The sequence below is a fragment of the Cyphomyrmex costatus genome, unplaced genomic scaffold, assembly GCF_001594065.2.
Source record: "Cyphomyrmex costatus isolate MS0001 unplaced genomic scaffold, Ccosl1.0 scaffold72, whole genome shotgun sequence".
Classification (NCBI taxonomy): domain Eukaryota; kingdom Metazoa; phylum Arthropoda; class Insecta; order Hymenoptera; family Formicidae; genus Cyphomyrmex; species Cyphomyrmex costatus.
In genome coordinates this window covers 806,957-817,394 of record NW_017280289.1, presented here as the reverse complement: position 1 = coordinate 817,394, position 10,438 = coordinate 806,957, and positions in this window count along the sequence as shown.

The following is a 10,438-nucleotide window of genomic DNA, read 5'->3' as shown; positions in this document are numbered from 1 at the left end:
TCTCTATAAGGAAATAGATAATAGAGAATATAAAAATTTTATTCTTTTCGCAGCAGATATTGTGCGTCACAGTTTTGTAATCTTATATATCTTGCTTTAAAAAGAGCTAAAGAATGTTTAATCATCATACGAATAATTTGAAATTGATTAATTTAAAAAAGTATCGCATACGCGCAATTTAATTCGACAGATTTCTTTGATAAGCGGAGATTAACGCGAATCGTGTGTTAAAATCATATTGCTATTATAAAAACAACACGAAATTTATAGGTAATTGTCATAGGAATGTGTCACCGTGACGATTCAATTGTACGAAACTTTTCGTTTCACTATATTTCTCACATTAATCCTATACAGTTTAAAAGTAAAGATTACATAAGAAGTTCATAAAAGTCAAGTTAGTCAAGTATTCTTTGTTCTAAAATTTCTTTTATTCAAAATAAGAATAATAAACGTTTTAACCCTTTAGTTTAGGATTCTCCTCGGTATACAAACTACTAATAAATAAAACGTTCGTAAACCTACCTGTTATTACAAAAGTTAGTTATAATATAAAAATTAGTTATACAGGAATTTAAGAAATTATGCTTATTGTTAGTCGATCATTTATTGAAAAAAATAAAATAAATATTTTTATTCAATAAATGCAATCGCAATTGTAGTGAATATAACTATTTCGTTAAATATTTATTTATTATTTATGTGATAGCAATAATAAAAAAAATTTGTTTAAAAACTAAAGATTTTCAAGCTTTGTGTGTGTGTGTGAGATTGTTATTAATAGTACAAGTGATTATATTTGCGTGGTTAAAAACTATATATTGCTATGATTAGTAATATATATAGTTGTCCTCAAAAAATAACTATAAATTATAATTCCAATCATATTTTCTCTCTAGCGTTGATTCGCGTTAATAAATGATGTCATATCAATTTTGTCGTACGCCAGATGGATAAACCGGGCAAGAAGCAATATTTCAGTTAGATAAACTACTCCTTCTTGACCAGCTTATCCATCTGGCGTATGACAAAACTGAGATATGAGATCATTCATTTATGCGAACCAACATTGAGAGAAAAAAAATAATTAAAATTATCATAATTTAACTATATCATTTTTATATTCCTGTACTCTAGTTTTATATTATCAGGTTGTGATAATAAATTTACAAAGGTTTTATCTATTATAAGCGACTTGCATATCGAGGAGAACTCTGAAAGATCAAAACGTTTATTATTGTTAATAATATTGAGAGAAGGCTCGACAATAATATATAAAAATTAATAAAGTGTAACGAGCAACAAGTCGAAATAAAAAATAAATTTCAAAAGACATAAATATAATATTATTAAATGTACAATAAATAAGAAAAACAAACGTTTCGACACCAATCGGGTCATTCTCAATATTAACAACGATTAAATTCTTAATGGAAATTTTATTTATCATTATACTTAACGGAAAGTTTATTATTGTCATTTTGAACAAAAGAACACTTGATCAGCTTTCGTATTCTTTGATTAATTTTCTCATTACAGCTTAAATTCTATATCAATTGTATAAATAAAGGAAAGATTTCAAATAATAATAAAAAGTTTGACAATGCAATTTCTAATACTTTGGAGAATTAATTTTGATAGATCGTGTGAATGCGACCGCTAAGCAGTTTGTTAGCGCAGCCAATGCTTGTTAGAGCCCGAACTTACAGCCATCAGTGATAACAGCACGCGTCGCGTCAGACGCGCACGCGACAGGACGCACCGCGCGGTACGGAGCGGCGCGGCACGGCGTCGCGACGCGTCGCAACGCTATGTATCATCGCGCCGGTCGAGCCGATGAACACCGTCGCAAATCGGAGCCGATTTGGAACGTGAACTAAATTTGGCATTGCCGGCTAGACACGACCGGACGAGTCTCCGATGACCGTTTCGGAGCGGCGCGTGACGAAAGGGGGATAAAATTGCTTTTATTTTGCAATGGGAAGGAGAGAAGAAAGAAAAGGAGAAATGCGTTAGGCAAGCGCTCTCTTACCTTCCCACGTCACGGCGAGATACACGCAAAATCCGTCCACGCCATTCTCTCTCTCGAGCACAGCACCGCACTGCATCATACACAGAGCACTACTTGAGCAACACCTCTTCCACCGGTCGGTCTCTATCTTGTTCTGTATCCCTCGTTCCTTTCCTGCAGTCTATCTTTCTGCCTTTATCTTGGTCTACCTGTCCGTTCGTCTCTCCCTCTTTCTATCTCGGTCTATCTCTCTCTCTCTTCCCCTCTCTTCCTCTGTGTCTCTCTCTCTCTTTCTCTCTCCCTCTCTTCTCCTTGGTCACGCCGGCAGGCGAATCCTTCGTCGTCGACCTCCCTTTTCTACGGCACCTTCTCCTTACTCCCGGGGGCGACGATCGGGCCGTGTCAATGAGCGCGACGTCGCGATCGGAATCGACGACGGTGACGGTGACGACGGCAACGACGACGTCGCCGCCGATGGCGAGGGCGACGCGAGACGTGATTAGGAGGAAGAGGAAGAAGAAAAGGAAGCGCCTCCCTGCAGCACGCGCGCGCGCGAGAGAGAGAGACGATCCAGCATCCAGCTACGCCCGTGACAGCGTCTGGGCAACTACTGAGGAGAGGATCTGCGCGGTTCCGGCGCAAGCTTTCGTTCCCGTTTTGACCAGACACGGCGCCACCGTGGACCACCCTTTTCGACGAGGGAGAATGCGAGGATCCGGGGTGACACGCGGACCACGAGGGTGAAGACACGCGCGCGCGTCTACGCGTACCTACCTACCCCGATACGAGATAAAGGTGATCCCAATGATATTATGATATTAGAAAATATTTCTTTCCTTCTCACTTTCATATCTTCGCGTCGACGTTTACTTGCCGATACTGCAGGTGATATCGATATTTTTATGAGAATATCACTATCAATATGTCCTGCGCTAAGACTATCATCTTTTCTTATTATTTCTAAGTCTTTTCAGAGTGACAAGCTATCATCTATAAGTTGTTTGTTGCAATTTGTAACGTGACTTCCTTACTTTATAATCACAAATTACACATATTTGGAGATAAAATATAGTTTAACAGCATTATTCTTTTTATCACAGAAGATACTCTCTCAACGCGTTTGATATTTAAAAATATTCCGCAGTTTTTTTATGCTTATATAGATAAGAATTGATACGTTTCTTTTATTTGCATACAAATAATAAAATCTCTAAATTATTATAACATTATTGTTTAATTATACATGTATTCACTGTTTTACGTTATAAGAAAAAGTAATTCATTAACTTTTACAAAAGCAACTTCTTCATTTATTTCGACTAAGTTGTCTCAAATGAATTCCGGAAATTTAACTTTCGCGTTCCCATTTCTCTTACCAAAGAAATGACACAGATATCGTGAAATGTATCTTTCCAAAATACTTCCAATACATTATGATTCATGATATTATTACAGTCTAAATTTAAGCTTCGAGGACGAAAGTAAACGACCGGGTTCCACTGCACTAAAATTCAAATTTATCGCGATCGTATAAATTGTACTAGCACGGATATACGAAATGTGTTAACACCCGGCTTAAAATTTCATTTAATTAAAGTTTGTCAAGTTCTGCGCGCTTAAAGATACAATGCCGATCGGGGTCGCAAAGATTACACCGCTGAGATAACACGGCATCTTGGCGAGATGAGTTCCGCACGGTCGATACTGCTGCGTTACAATATCGGAGGCGACGTACTAACGGGCCACCGTACTGATATCGTACGTCGTTAAAAAGGCAAGACCGTCTTTTACCCGTCGCGGCACGATTATCAATAAATTCAAAGAGCTACACGATGGGGCCTCGTTACAATTTACGGCTGAAAACCTGATGTGCAAGTAGCTACGAACAGACAATATTTTCGTTATAGAACGATGTAGTTGTGATCGGAATCACGAATTAATCAGGCAATCTCTGTCTGCCTTCCTATGTAACGACATAATTTACATCAGATGCAATTAATTGTTTCAAGAATGAAAGACGCAGCCGCGCAGATTGCAGATTATTTCGTTGTCTGATAAAAGAAACAATATATGTAATGCATAGACATACACATATTTCAGTTTTTAAATATAAAAATTTTCATGTAAAATCTCATTATATAAAAATTATCAGTTTGAAAAAACATCAAATGTCGATGATAGAAATCAGAGTGATTATTGTGAATATTGCAAGTACTACGCACGCAGTATAATCTGTTTTTTTTTTGTTTTTTAGTTATGTATAATATTTTAAAAAATTATGAAGTTTATATAAAATATGTACATATATTATGTATTATATTGAATATATGTACACATAAAATATATTTATAAATGCAAAGAAATATACATTTAAATGTATATTTTTTAGATTCGTACATTTCGTATACCTATTCATGTTTTATATTTTTACATTAATATGAGAAAAATTGCAAAATCAGTAAAATAAAATTATATTATTCTAAATAACTAATATCAATTTTCTACTAATATTTAAGTTTCTAAAACAAAGAGAATAAACTACAATTGAAAAAATGCAAGAAAATGTGACTAAAAAAAGAACAAATTGTAAAATTAATTGACACACTCAACATTTCGCATATCTCAACGTTCAAATGTATTCATTGATGCATATTCCACTGCAATTGCATCTGTAAGTACATCCGGAAATTGTCTAGTAGTAATAGTCTCTTATTCCACACTGATTACATTTCAGTTTACTTTACACTATATAAGATATTGTAAGATTTACTTTATATATTATATATACCATTTACCACTTCACATGCAAATAGATGGGTGATACAAAATCCACAATTTAACATTGAATTTTTTTTTACTGTTTATAACGAAAATAATATTAAAAATTTTTAAATAATAATCTATAGCAAAATATTCGTAAATCAAATTTAAAACACATTTATGTATTCATAAAGTAAATTTCTGGATTCTTGTAATGTAAATTTTAGTCATTTCTCTCTTTTCATGTTAACTTTTTAAATCTCAAATATAGGAATTCTAGTATGATATAAAAAGTCAATTTGTAATAAACCGAATTGAAAAGAGAGTATATTATAATAAAATATTTCATCTTTAAGCATAACATTACTTTAACAAATATATTTTCCAAAGCACAAAGTGTAACGTACTCCACTTTTTAGTTCAACTTTTCTTATGCCAATTTATACATCTAGGTACATATATAACATGCGAAAAGCTGTACATGAATAAATTATCCTGATTTCGTATGAGCTGTGAAACTTTATCCGAATGCCCAATGTATCGTTCTATCTTTATTGCTCATTAGTAAAATAAAATGATATTCAGGCACTCTGAAGTTTCTAAATGTAGCCAATTAGCTATAATGATATTGGGAGGAGGGGGGGGGGCGAGGGCGCGAAGAAAAAAATCATCTCCAATATCCTAAATTCTACTAAAACTTCCAGGACCGATCTCGCATTCAGAAATGGATTTATAAGAAATACAATGTTGCTGATTAGATTTTAATTGAACATGTTTAATATAATAGTTTTTTTTCTATAATAACAAAATACAATTTCCATATCCCCGCAAAAATTAAGTAATTACTATGAGAAAAACTATAAAATATTTATTATAAAATATTAATTACCAATTTTAATTCAGGAAAACATTTTTTTAAATGTACTCATATTAATAATTATTAAGTTAAAAAATAAAATAAAATTTCAATGTATATATTAAAATAAGATAAATATAAAATTTAGAGAAATTTTTTATTAAATATTTTTTTCAAGAGAAAAACTGCTATATGGTTATATAATGATATTAATTATAATATATTAATAATAATTAATAAATCTCGTTTTTTGTAATCAAATTAAATAATTAAACGGTCTAAATCGAGCTTAAATGGATTAATAATAATAATTATTGTGTTCTTAAATTTTACAATATAAGAAATTAACAAAAACTAACAAAAATGTACGTTTCGGAACTCACAGGTCCTTCAGTAATTCTTACAATCTACGTTCAATTCGATCGGACGAATTTGTAATGATGGTACTGTCTCACATGTATTTACAATACACTCGCATTGAGAAGGAAAATCAATCCGAACTATGATTGCAATATCAGCAAGTCTATAACACTTTATCACACATTACAAGAATATTATCAATCCAACGCAACATCTGTAAAAATTGCTGAAGGACCTGTGAATGCCGAAACGTACATTTTTTTGTTAGTTTTTTTTATATTGTAAAATTTAAGAACAATAATTATTATTACATTAAATCCATTTAGCTCGATTTAGACCGTTTAATTATTTAATTAATACTAATCTTTTACGCCAAAATGTGGCTCATTAAGTAATGAATGCTTCTATATCATATTTCCCATTGTGGAAACATAATAAACTATACTCAATTCATTCAAATATCTCACTATTTATCAATTAAACACTACACATATTATACACAGGCACGCATACATGTATGTACTTTTATTAGAATGTATAGAAACATCATTATACATTAGAATATTTATATTGAACTAGGATATTTCAATTAATACATATTAAACGAAAACACAAAAAAAAAAAAACAGAATTGTTACAACTAAACTGTCGTTTTCGTGAAGAAACTATTTTTTTACACCTTGAAAGCAAAAAGCGTCTCCTGTCGTAAGCTTACCTGAACCGAAATAAATAGACCAAACGTGTGTATTTTTTATACGTATGGACCCTCTTTCCTCTGCGTAACATGACGAGAGAAATTCGGAATGTAATGAATTTGTAATGAATGTGTGTATAAAAGATGAATTTTTTACATGGAACGGTTCTGCTGAAGTTATAAATTTAGCTAAATATATGACTTGATACAGATCTGAAAATAATTTTGTTTGAACCATCAAAAATTGCGTTCCAATTATATTTACTGTCAGTACTGAAAATCTATAGCAAGCGTTAAGGAAAATATTCCCCAGTGATAAGACATATACTTTGGTCCAAACACATTTATTATTATTAATCTCGAATAGATGAGAACAAGCCGTAGCGGTCTAAGCTGCATGGATCTCAGGTGCTTCTATATAATTGTGTGTGAATATTATATGAATATTATTTATATACCACGTATGTAGATTTTTTGTTGCGCGCTGAAATTTTTTCAGTCTTGAAACGCAACACTACGCAAAACTACTGCAGTAATATCACGAATTAAATTGATTATAACAATTCAACGATTGTTGATGCTGTTTGCACATCTTATATCAATCTTGATAATGTTGAATGACTTATTAAAATCTGTAAATAATTAATTTTCCATTGCGAAAAATATTACCTCGGAAATCGAACCCGGATCCCGGATCTCTGGCACTCCATGCGAGCGTCCTAAGCCTTTAGACTATCGAGGCAAGCTATTTTTCGCAGGCCATTCAACATTATCAAAGCCAATATAAGATGCGCAAACAGCATCACCAATCGTTAAATTGTTAGTCAATTTAACTCGATTACTGCGATAGTTTTATTAGTGTTGCGTTTCAAGTCTGAAAAAATTTCAGCATTCAATCTACATACGTGGTATATAAATAATATTCACACACAATTATATAGAAGCACCCGAGATTCAGAGTTTAGACCGCTACGGCTTGTTCTCGTCGGTTTGAATTTTCGCGCTCCAATAAGAATTGATATCGTTTATTCTCAAATACTTTTTACATGACAATATTATAATTTGATTATAATATTAGTATTTGAATATTACAATCAAATTACAATAATAATTAATTGTAATAAAAAAGAATTTGAGATTAATAATAATATAAACAAATGTATAAAGTTTTGTGTAAATGTTCGGACAATAGATACACAGTCACTAGGACGTTTATCTTATATACTAGATTTTCAATGCAATTAACCACAATTGATCGTCTCACAATTTTATCGTAGGAAGCCAAGTTTTTAATAGAGGAAATACTTCCTCTATTACAAAATGGAGAAACTATTTCGTAAGATTTGCTAAATCCTGAAGTACGTTCCATTTCACGCCTGATGTACGAATTTATCTTTCTTTAAAACCGCTTTCGGGGATACACACATACAGGGTTTCGTTCCAAAAAAAATTCAACTTTATCAACCCCGAACATTATTTTATCCTTGTAGTTCATCGAATGAACAATAAGGATAAAATGATACATTATGCATATCGTGCGTGGAATAAAACGTACTCTAAATTTTTACGAGAATTTCAGAACTTCTCTTATTCCCTCATCGTACACACTTTTAAGACAGTTTCGCTCAAATAAACAATATCAAATCTTATCACTCCAATAATATATTTTTTTCGAAATACGAAATTGCACTTACCTGTTTGCCACAAAACAACGTTAGAAAAGATGAAAAGGACACGATCGGCGATGCGACGCGCGACGAGGCCATGTTGCTTCTGAGTTACATGACGTCACAGTGACGTCGCGGTTAACGGCTGAATTCAAAAATTTCACTAGAGTGCATTCAAGTATCATTTTCATTTAACATTTGATAAACAAGGATAAAAAGAAACCAGGTGAAACTTCTGAACGTGGCTCAACATGAGAATATTGATCGTAGCGTATTTGAATTTGTTACAATAATATAAACTTGTTCATAAATTCATAAACTTAAATATAATAATAGTAACACACACAATACCGTGTTTTGATTCTATTAGAAAATCAAATCGTGTATTCCAAATAAAACAATTGTCTATAAATTGCAAATTATATTTGAAAAATTTTGTTTCGCTTATTAAATTTGATGTTTTATACATCATAACCCAAAAATAATTTATTATTATTCCGAACAATAATTTGTCTATTTAGATTTTGGCAAATATCACGTTATAACAAATTATAGAAAATTAAAATAAAACTTTCCAATAGTTATACAATGATTGTTTATTAAACATTTTAATTTATTTTAAGTTAAACCAATAATAGTAAGATGCATATTTTAATTTTAAAACAATAATATTTTTATGTAAGTATAAATGCGATTATTAATTTCAAATAAATAATATTATTTATACTTATAAAAATAATATTGTTGAAATCAAAAAAAATATAAAACACTTATCACGATTTTATGTTTTTATGGATATCGCAAAAATATTTCCTATTTATTAAAAAAATGCAAATTACTGTACTCAACAGGAAAAAAATTTTTTTGTAAATATATAGCAACATTGTATTAACACAAATATATTATAAAAAATTCTTATGATAAACAAAGTTTTTATCATGAATCATTTTATTTGTTATATAGCTAATTAATTTACTAGACATTTTTCAAAATTCGTGAATCAAAATTCCATTTTTTAAGTTTTACGTAAGAAAGTATTAAACAATAAGTGTAATTAATTAGATGATAAATAAATTTCAAGGTTTATCAATAAATTTCTTCTTAACTTGACTTTATAACGCCTAAAGAGTTTGCAAGAATCAGTTACTATTTAAATTTTGCAAATAAAATAAAATATATTAAAATTTAAACAATATTTTACGAATAAAATTTCACTAGTAAATTCATTAATAACGTACATCTTGTACGACATTAATACTAATGTCTGTTATAAATATGTAATTTCGCGACCTCGCTTGAAACATAATAATTAATAATTTGTTCTATAATTAGAAATGATTTTATCCTTTTTCTTTAAAAGACGTATCCATTTGAGATATTCTGTCACACATTCAATCGTAAGATAATCATGTTTCACGCATGCAGTGAATTCAATTATTCGTTACTTTGAAATGATATTGTAATGCCATCAAATACGATTATATGAAAGATTATTGTATACCTGTGTTTTCATTTCATGTCTTATCAAGTGACAAATATACGTATCCCAAAATAAACAGCCAAATGTTTTATTTCTTTGTGAAATTATTTTTCATATGCATAAAAAAAATTACATGTTAAAGATGTTGTAATATTTCTTTTTTCTTTCTCTTTTTATTTGATAATAACAATTCTTCTTATCAATTTTCATCATATAAAATGTCACGTAGAAAACCATTAACAATTTGGTCTTACAAATACTGTTTCTTTAGCTCTTCAGGAATATGAATTTATCACAATAATAGATATTTGTTGCCTACATAACATGTTTAGCACAGTAATATACTTAGTATTAAATGAATACACATACAAATACTAAACTTTGGATGTATCGTTAGAATGTATAAAAAATATAAAATACCTATCATTTTATATGCTAAATGAAATTAGTTACTAAACATACATATATTCCCGAAATAAATTGCCAAATTCTGAATTTATGATTTTTTCTCATTCTTAAAACGAAAGAATGCAGTTATAGTAAAACAGACTTTGGCGATGTATTTCAGGAAGTAAAAATAGATATAAAGGAACAAAATATTAGTCAAATA